The sequence below is a fragment of the Chiroxiphia lanceolata genome, chromosome 12 (assembly GCF_009829145.1).
Source record: "Chiroxiphia lanceolata isolate bChiLan1 chromosome 12, bChiLan1.pri, whole genome shotgun sequence".
Taxonomy (NCBI): domain Eukaryota; kingdom Metazoa; phylum Chordata; class Aves; order Passeriformes; family Pipridae; genus Chiroxiphia; species Chiroxiphia lanceolata.
In genome coordinates, this window is record NC_045648.1 from 8,205,111 (window position 1) to 8,212,733 (window position 7,623).

The window sequence follows — 7,623 nt, forward strand, 5'->3', positions numbered from 1 at the left end:
CACCCATTCTTAGCAGGCGGGAATTTGCAGTGAGAACACCAAACAGCCCCTTTGGCTGGGCTTGTTTGTGGAGGGGCAGTTTCTTGCCTCTGTCAGGATAGTGAGGAAAGAGTGTATTGCTCTTCTTCCTCTCCCATGAAGGCACATCTCATTTTTGCATCTTTCTGCCACAGCGGTCAGCCAGCCTTAAAGCAGCCCAGGACATGTACCTGTGCCTGAGGATTAAAATGTGTCTCTGCAGGGCAGGTAGCTCAGTTTACCTCCAGTGGTTGCAGAAGGGAAGTGGTTGCAAATGCATCATCTTGAGAGCAGGCTCTGAAACATCTCCCACGTTGCCTGCCTGTCTCTGGAGCCCCACACAGCTGCTCTGTGGGTGGAAGCTCTCTTTTCCTTGTGCCCCCATGAACTTTATTTTTTTGCTATTTTTCTTTGTATGCCGCTTAGATGAATCCTCTTCAGTGCCTACAGCTTATTCCAGGGCTTTGCTGAGGATCTGTCCTACACATGTAGGCTTATTCCAGGACATGGCTCTTGAAGAAACTAGATGGACACAGCATCTTTTCAGTCTGGTAACTGTAAGACCAACAGCCCAAATCCCAACCTGCAGCCGTGTTGCTCATATAATGCCTGTGCCCTGGTGGAGAACAAGAGCTCCCCCTGAAATCCCACAGCCTTGGATCCAGCAGCGGGAACGTGGGCAGGAACATGTAGGTGTTGGCATGTGCAGGCAGGAACACGTGTATGCCAGGGCAAGCGTGCCCATCTCTGCAGGCACAGTCCCACGCCTGTCTCTGCACTAGCCCATCTCTGTGCACTGGCCCCATGTGGATCCACCCCATACCTGCCTGAAATGAGGATTTCGGGGCATAGGGCGACTGCGGGGGCTGATGGCAAATTTACCAATGGTAAATGAGGGGAAGCACAGTAGATGGGATTAATGGAGAGATCCGTTCGAGATGCAGCAAGAGAAGGTTTCCTGATGCAACAAACAAGGAGCTAAAAAAAGGAGCAATGTGGTAGATATAGGTGTGAGATCAAAGGCTGTGACAGGGCCAAGTCAGAGGAGAGGTTGGACCAGGAGCAGTTTCTGTTCCTGGGTGTCGGGTGATGCTGAGGAGGGTGAAGGAAAAGCACTGGCTGCTCTGATTAAAAGCAGAGGGGAGATGGGAATGAGATGGAGGGAACAAAGCAGAGGTCACAGAACAACGAGCATGAATCTCAGGGATTTTGGAGGACCAACTGGGTGACTTTCCCTGCTGGTTGAAAGATGGGCTGGAGAAAGAGGCTTCCACTGAGTGAGGATGTGCAAGGTGGTCATGGCCCAGGACAGGGAGCCAGCAGAGTTCTGCAAGTTTGAGGCACAGGGTAGCTTTGGGATAAAGAAGCTGTCACAGTGACAGGGTGGGCGGTTTCCAAAAGATGAACAAGGTCTCCGGGATAGAGAAAAGGAGCTCCACAACTGGGTTGGGAAGAACTGAGTCATTTCTCCAAACACCATGTTAGGCCAGGTGCTGGAGTTTGAGCACAAGCTGGGCAATAACACATGCAAGGGACTGGAATGCCTGCACATCATCTTTAAGCCATACTGGGCCTGCAGCTCACCCTGTGGCACCAGGACTCTGTGGGGTCCAAGGGGAAGGGAAATGCTCTGGCAACTGCATTGGGATTCTCCTTAGACTCACCCAAGCATCCACTATCACTGCACTGGTGTCTGAGATCCAGGGCCTATTTGGGTCCTTGCTATCATTGCTGTTGGTCAGGGCTGTTTCTTACAATGCCCTGGCACCTCGGTGTGCTAATCCAGTTTTTGTGATTGATGGAAAGCAAAAATCTTGACCAAAAAACATGTTTGCTTGCAACCTCATTGCCATAGTAACAGAGGTCCTGAGGACACCTCTGAAGTAGGTCACCATGGACCCCGTTTTGCTGCATCTCCCAGCATGGCATGGCTCTAGAAGCAGGGTGCACCCACCACAGTCCAGCCAGGCATCACCCTGGCACAGGGGTGTGCCAGATCTGCTCAGGAAAGGTCAGGCTGGAAAACTGCCCTCGGGTGACAGCGCCTAAGGGTGCCAACGGCTGTCCTGACCTGATCACGGGAAACTTCTGTCCCTCCTGCTGCCCCCATGCCAGCTTATGGTGTCCCCGAAGTCAGGGCTCCCTTCCATCTTCCCCTCTCCCCATCCCCCACCTCCTCGCTGCCTCCCTCCCCCCTTTCCCCCAGCGCCTCTCCTCCTGCTTTGCATAATTTTCCATTTTCAGTGTCCCCTTTTCTTTTTCTCCTCTCCATATGGTGCGTCCCCCTCTCTGCCTGGCGCTGGAGCCATCCTTAACAAGCTCGGCAAAGCCCTCTCTCTCAGGGGCTGCACATGAAAGATGCTCTGTAAAAATAGAGGCTGGGACAGAGCTCCCCCTTTTTTCCCCCTTGATTTATATGGGGCTGGGATGTGGGAACGTTTCTGACTCGCATTTTAGAGCCGTCGGGTGCTCGTGCCTGTTCTCTCCGGCCATTCAGTGCAGACCCCAAAGGCCAGCTTGTCCCCAGCCTTTGATCTGCAATGCAGAAAGAGTGGCTGGGGCAAGTTTGTGCCTCTCATCCAGCCCTTGGCCTCATTTTGGCTGGCAGGGAGAGATGCCCTGTCCTGCCACACCAGGGAGAGGCCATGCCCTTTCCTCTCAGTGTCCGGTGGTCTTTTCCAGCTGGCTGTTTTGGCTCCCTCCTACATCCCTGGCACCATGAGGACCTTTGGTCTCACCAGGTCTCAGCAGGCTGGGTCATGGTGAAGCAGCGGGTCATGGGATTTGTGATACACAGCGACTCTGCACATCTAACCCACCACTGCCCCTCTCCAGCTCCACCATGGATAATTGCCAGTGAACACCCAGGGATGAGTGGAGGGTATCGGGGCTGAGCAAAGGGTACTGGGGCTGGTGATGCCTGCCCAGCATTTGATGGGTTAAGCTGGTCTCCAGCTAATTTCTCCCAGCGGCTCCCCTCCTCCTCCTCGTACTTCTGTATGCAGCAGGCAGGGCCTCAGCGCAGGTTCCTGCACTGAGCTGTTGCCAGGGGAGTAGTTAGGCGAGTCTGAGCTATGTGGGGAAAAGGCCCGGGCTGTCAAAGTGTCTGAGATGAACCATAGCCCAGTCCCCCTGCAGCTGGGCCCAAGCATGCATCAGCCCTTGTTTGGAGCCTGGGAATGGCAAAGCCCAGGGAGGTTCAAGGGCAAACTTGCTATTCATTAGTCAGGGGTCCTTGACGTTCCCACTCTCTGTCTCCCTTCTTCTTCTTCTTCTCTTTTCTGTCCCTCTTTTGACAGATTCCTGGGTGCTTTTGGGGAAAACTCCCCTCCTCCTCCTCGCCCCGGCAAAAGCCCTCCACATAAACTTCCCCAGCAGACAAGGCAGGAGGACAATAACGTCAGGGCCACGATGCAAACGAGAACCAGCGGAGCAGCCACGTCCCCCGGGTGTCCTTTCTCCCTGGTCCTTCCTGCGCTGCCGCGGGAGAGCCGACGCATTCATTTCACTCATCTTGCCCATCGCCGATGTTTTATTATCTTGATGCTTGCAGGAAATTGTAACTTGAGATAAGGAAAATGTCAGCCGCCTTCTCCTCTCTCCCGTAGCCCAAAGCACCGGGAAGTTCCTCCGTAGGAAATGTAAATGCTTGCCCAGGTGCAGAGGATGAGCACGAGATGGAGGGAGCCTCGAGAGGCCGTGCGAGCATCTCCGCCAGGAGATAAAACTCGCAGCGTAGGCGTAACACGGAGCCTCCCTCCCACCCCCGCTGAACAGAATATTTCATAGCTCTTAGAAGCCGAAGCTCCCTTGTAATTATCCAAAGTAAACAGCACGTGTTATTAGTTTAAAATGATTTTTTTTTCCCCCTCCCCGGGCCCCTGGAGCAGAATGGAGGTGTAATTGTGCTAAGGAGTTAGCAGGGGAGAGCACAGCTTTTGGTCACATTCAAGTTGGAGGGCTTGAGCCAGGGAAGCTGGTATGAAAGGCTGGTATTTGCATAAGCAGCGTGCATCCCTACAAAAAAAGAAAGATATCAGGGGCTTGCAAAATTCAATCAAGGCTGGGAGGGAAGAAAAAAAAAAAAGGGAGGGGTGGAAGGGAGGGGGGAAAAAAAATTGACAGTGAAAAAGGTTTTTCTGAGTAACACCCTGGCGAGATTAAATTGTCCAGAAAGTTTCTCCGTGTGAGCCGGTGAAGCGGAGGCTGGGCTGAGGGCAGGGGAGGAGCGGGGTCCCTCCTTCCTGGCCTCAATAGGGGATAGGAATCTGATTAGGCAGAATGTTCTGCATCCATTTACCATTATTTGAGCGTTTTTTTTTTTTTCCCCTTCCCACCGCCCAGAATTGCTGTGGCGGAGCAGTTTGTCAGCTTACAAACCTCAGTGCTGGCTTTGTAGGGACACAAGGAGGCATAGGAGCAAGTCTTGGGGCAGAGGCTGAGCTGTAATTTCAAGTATCTATGCATTGGGTTTTTTTAAAACAGTGATAATAATTCCACATGCTAGTTTGTGGGATGTTTTCCCTGCACAGGGCATTGGAGAGGGAAGGCGTCCTTGGGCTGGGATAGGGTCCTGACGGAGCCCTATCTTTGCAGACACCCACAGTGCTAGGCTGAACTCTGACTGTAGAGAAAGTGCATGCAGGAGATTTAGGCGTTCCTAAAGCTTGTGTTAAATAAGTTGGGTCAGACCATCCTCTCCTTCCCTGAGTTACTGAGTGCCTGCAACTGCTGCAAACTGAAGCTGCAAACGCACCAGGCCAGGCAGAGGGTAATTTCCAGGGCAGGTTGATGTCTGGTACCAAGGAGCAGCTTCTCTATCTGCACCATAGAGGAGTTTCTCTGTAGGCCACAGCAAGCTCACCCTGTGCCTGCAGAAGGCAGAGGACTTTACCTGCCAGGTAAAGGCTTTTCGCTGGTGAGCACAAGGGTTCAGCCTCCTTCTCCTCCTCTCCTGGGCTTGCAAAAGCCCCCACCACCATTCGGATCTCGTCTGCCCTGACCTCAGCATCCTTACCAGCCTTGGGGGGACATTGGGGATGACTCCTGATCTCACATAGGACAAAGAAGTGCTGAGCCTTGACTTCTTGCAGCCTGGGTCTCCCTACACACATGCCAGCGTGGGGTCCATCCTCTCAGCACCCTATTTCTGCGGAGGCAGTCTTTGGTCCTTCCCCAAACACATGCACATGGGTTGGGTTTGGCCTCTCACTCTCTTAAGTTTTAGGCTTGCTTCAAAGTTGTGAAAAGGAAGGGATTTTCCTTGGATTTCCATCAAGTGCTTTATGAATATTGCAATAAAGGGGTTACAGAAGATCTATTTTTAAGAGAGAGAAAAAATACCCGTGAAAATTGCAGCCTGGACCCCAGAGTGTAGAGTATTTGCACAGTTCAAAGAGTTACGGTGGTTCATCCAGTCACAGCCCAGGAACGTCGTGGTGCGACCTACAGCAGATCACATGCTGGCTACTCCCAGGGCGGCTCATTAGAGAGCCACACAGAAGATTTATCTCTTAAAATGGGCTTGCAAATATTTTATAAAATTTGCAATATTTTATAAAATTACAATTTGGCGCAATAGAAAGAATAAATTAGCCAGCTGATGGTTCCTTTTGCACTCTGGATCCAAGTGTACTCAAGGATTAGTTATATTACTCTTTACCCCTTCCAACATAACAGTTTATAGGCAAAGCAAAGGGAAGACAGCAAAAGCATGGGACTGGTTTGGGGGCTAGGGAATATACTCTCAACATGGATAAAGTGTAAAGGAAATAGAACAAAAAATCAGGAAAAAGGGAGGAGAACGTGCTGCAAGGTGCAAGGTGTGTGGGGCAAAGCACAGGAGGTACAGGGAAAGCTGAGAAGGGGACTTCTGCTGAGTGTCACAGCTTTGGCTCCAGCTCGGTGTCTTGGTATCACTTTCTCCAGCCAGGCAAGGGCGCTGAGGGCAGGGAAAGTTAACACGAAGATTAAAACATCAGAGGGCTGTGCCTTTAGTGGCTCTGACATGCAGAGTAATCCCATGCCCCAAAGCCTAGGGAGGAAGGACAAGCGGTGAGCCCTCCCCTGGCTGGCGGTGTGCGGGGCAGGCAGAGGTAGGGGGTTGAGGCGGGCGCAGGGTAAGCTCGGTGTCTTGAGGACCGTGGTTTTCCCGGTTGGGAAGGGGGAAAGGTGGTCCAGAGCTGTGAGAAATGTGTGGTGAGGAGGGAAAGAGGATTGGAGTTTTGCTCCATCAGTGAGACAAGTTGGTCTGTTCTCAACAGAGTGCTGCTGCACCATTTCCCTGACAGAGATCATAACCACTCCATTTTTTTTCTTTCCTTCCTAGATCCCAGTGAGTGGAGAAGGGATTTTTCAAGCCTGTGAGTTCCTTTGAGCTGTTGGCTACCGCCTGCCCAGACTTGCCACCTGACTTCTCCGAGTTTCTCCAGGAGGGTCCCAACTGCTTCTCCATTGGCCCCAGAGAGGAGGCAGCTTTGATTCAGGAGCACAGCGGGTGTCTGCATCACTTCGAATCATGCCGGTCCACCCATGGGGAGGGAGCCAGGGCAACACAAGGGATCATCCCACATCACTCCTGTATGTTGCCTTCAGTACCCTCAATACCCCTGAGCAGGACCAAAGCACTTAGACAGAGAGACCCAAGCCAGTCACTGTAACAACTGGTGAAATACCGGGTGTGCGAAGGTTGGAAGGAGCTTTTCGCTCACAGCTTTGCTCATGGAGCAGAGCTTGGCCCTTGCTGCTCTTGATCCCTGGGTCTGTGGAGCTGTGGGAGCACAGCCTTCCCAAAGGCGCTGTGCTTGTGGCCCAGAGGACCGTGAGCCTGTCCAGGCCAGTCAGCCCTGCTGCTGTTGTACTGCACCCTCTCTGTTCCTGTAAGAGAAACGTACTGCCTGTAATTATCTCCCATTCAAATCCCGCCCCCCCATGCACTGTTGAAAATAAACTCTCCCTTTTGCAAAAAGCGAGCCGTGTGATTTGGTGCAATCTCAAGATGGAGGAGGCAAATGGGCACAAAATAAACCCAGGCAAATCAACAGGGAAGTGGGAGCAGCCAGGAGCCAAGTGGCCGGGCTGCGCCGTGCCCCGCATCAGGCACATTTCCCTGAAAGCCTGAGCGAATCCCTCGCCGCTCAATGATCTTTATTTGGTCTGAACCCCGTCTGGGAAGTAACCGCTAAACCCAACGCAAACAGACCCCCGTGAAAGAATATAATGAATATGTCTCTCAAATGATTTGGAGCCCTTCTGCCTGCAGAGCAGGGTTCCCCATTGTGCCCCGCTCCCGGCGTGCTCGGGGCAGGCTGCGCGAGGTGGCCGCTTTCCCAGCTGAAATCCGAAAAAAGCAAACAATGGGTCAAGGCCGGCATTGTGCAAGCCCAGGCAGGCAGAAGGAGCGCAGCCCAGCATGGCCAAGTTCAAGGCTGGGCAGGGGGCCGGGCGCGCGGGGATGCTAATGGGGGCTGCGCGGGGGCCGTGGAGCAGGGGGGTCAGGGGCTCTGCGTGCCGTTATCCTGTGCAGCCACGAGCACCCAAAAACCACTTCACACAGAGGCAAAGGGATGTGATGGCCCAGTGCAGCGAGGGGTGCTGGGGGTGCTG

At 52.9% G+C, this 7,623-nt stretch overlaps 1 long non-coding RNA gene across 4 annotated transcripts in view; it reads left to right on the forward strand.

Annotated features, from left to right (window-relative positions):
• The window catches only part of LOC116792722, a 43,913-nt gene extending 36,934 nt beyond the window's left edge, over positions 1–6,979 (forward strand). For all 4 annotated transcript variants that reach the window (XR_004359248.1, XR_004359247.1, XR_004359246.1 and 1 more), the window contains one exon: positions 6,347–6,979. This is a non-coding gene — a long non-coding RNA (uncharacterized LOC116792722). The remainder of the gene's footprint in view (positions 1–6,346) is intronic.
• The last annotated feature ends 644 nt before the right edge of the window (positions 6,980–7,623 follow it).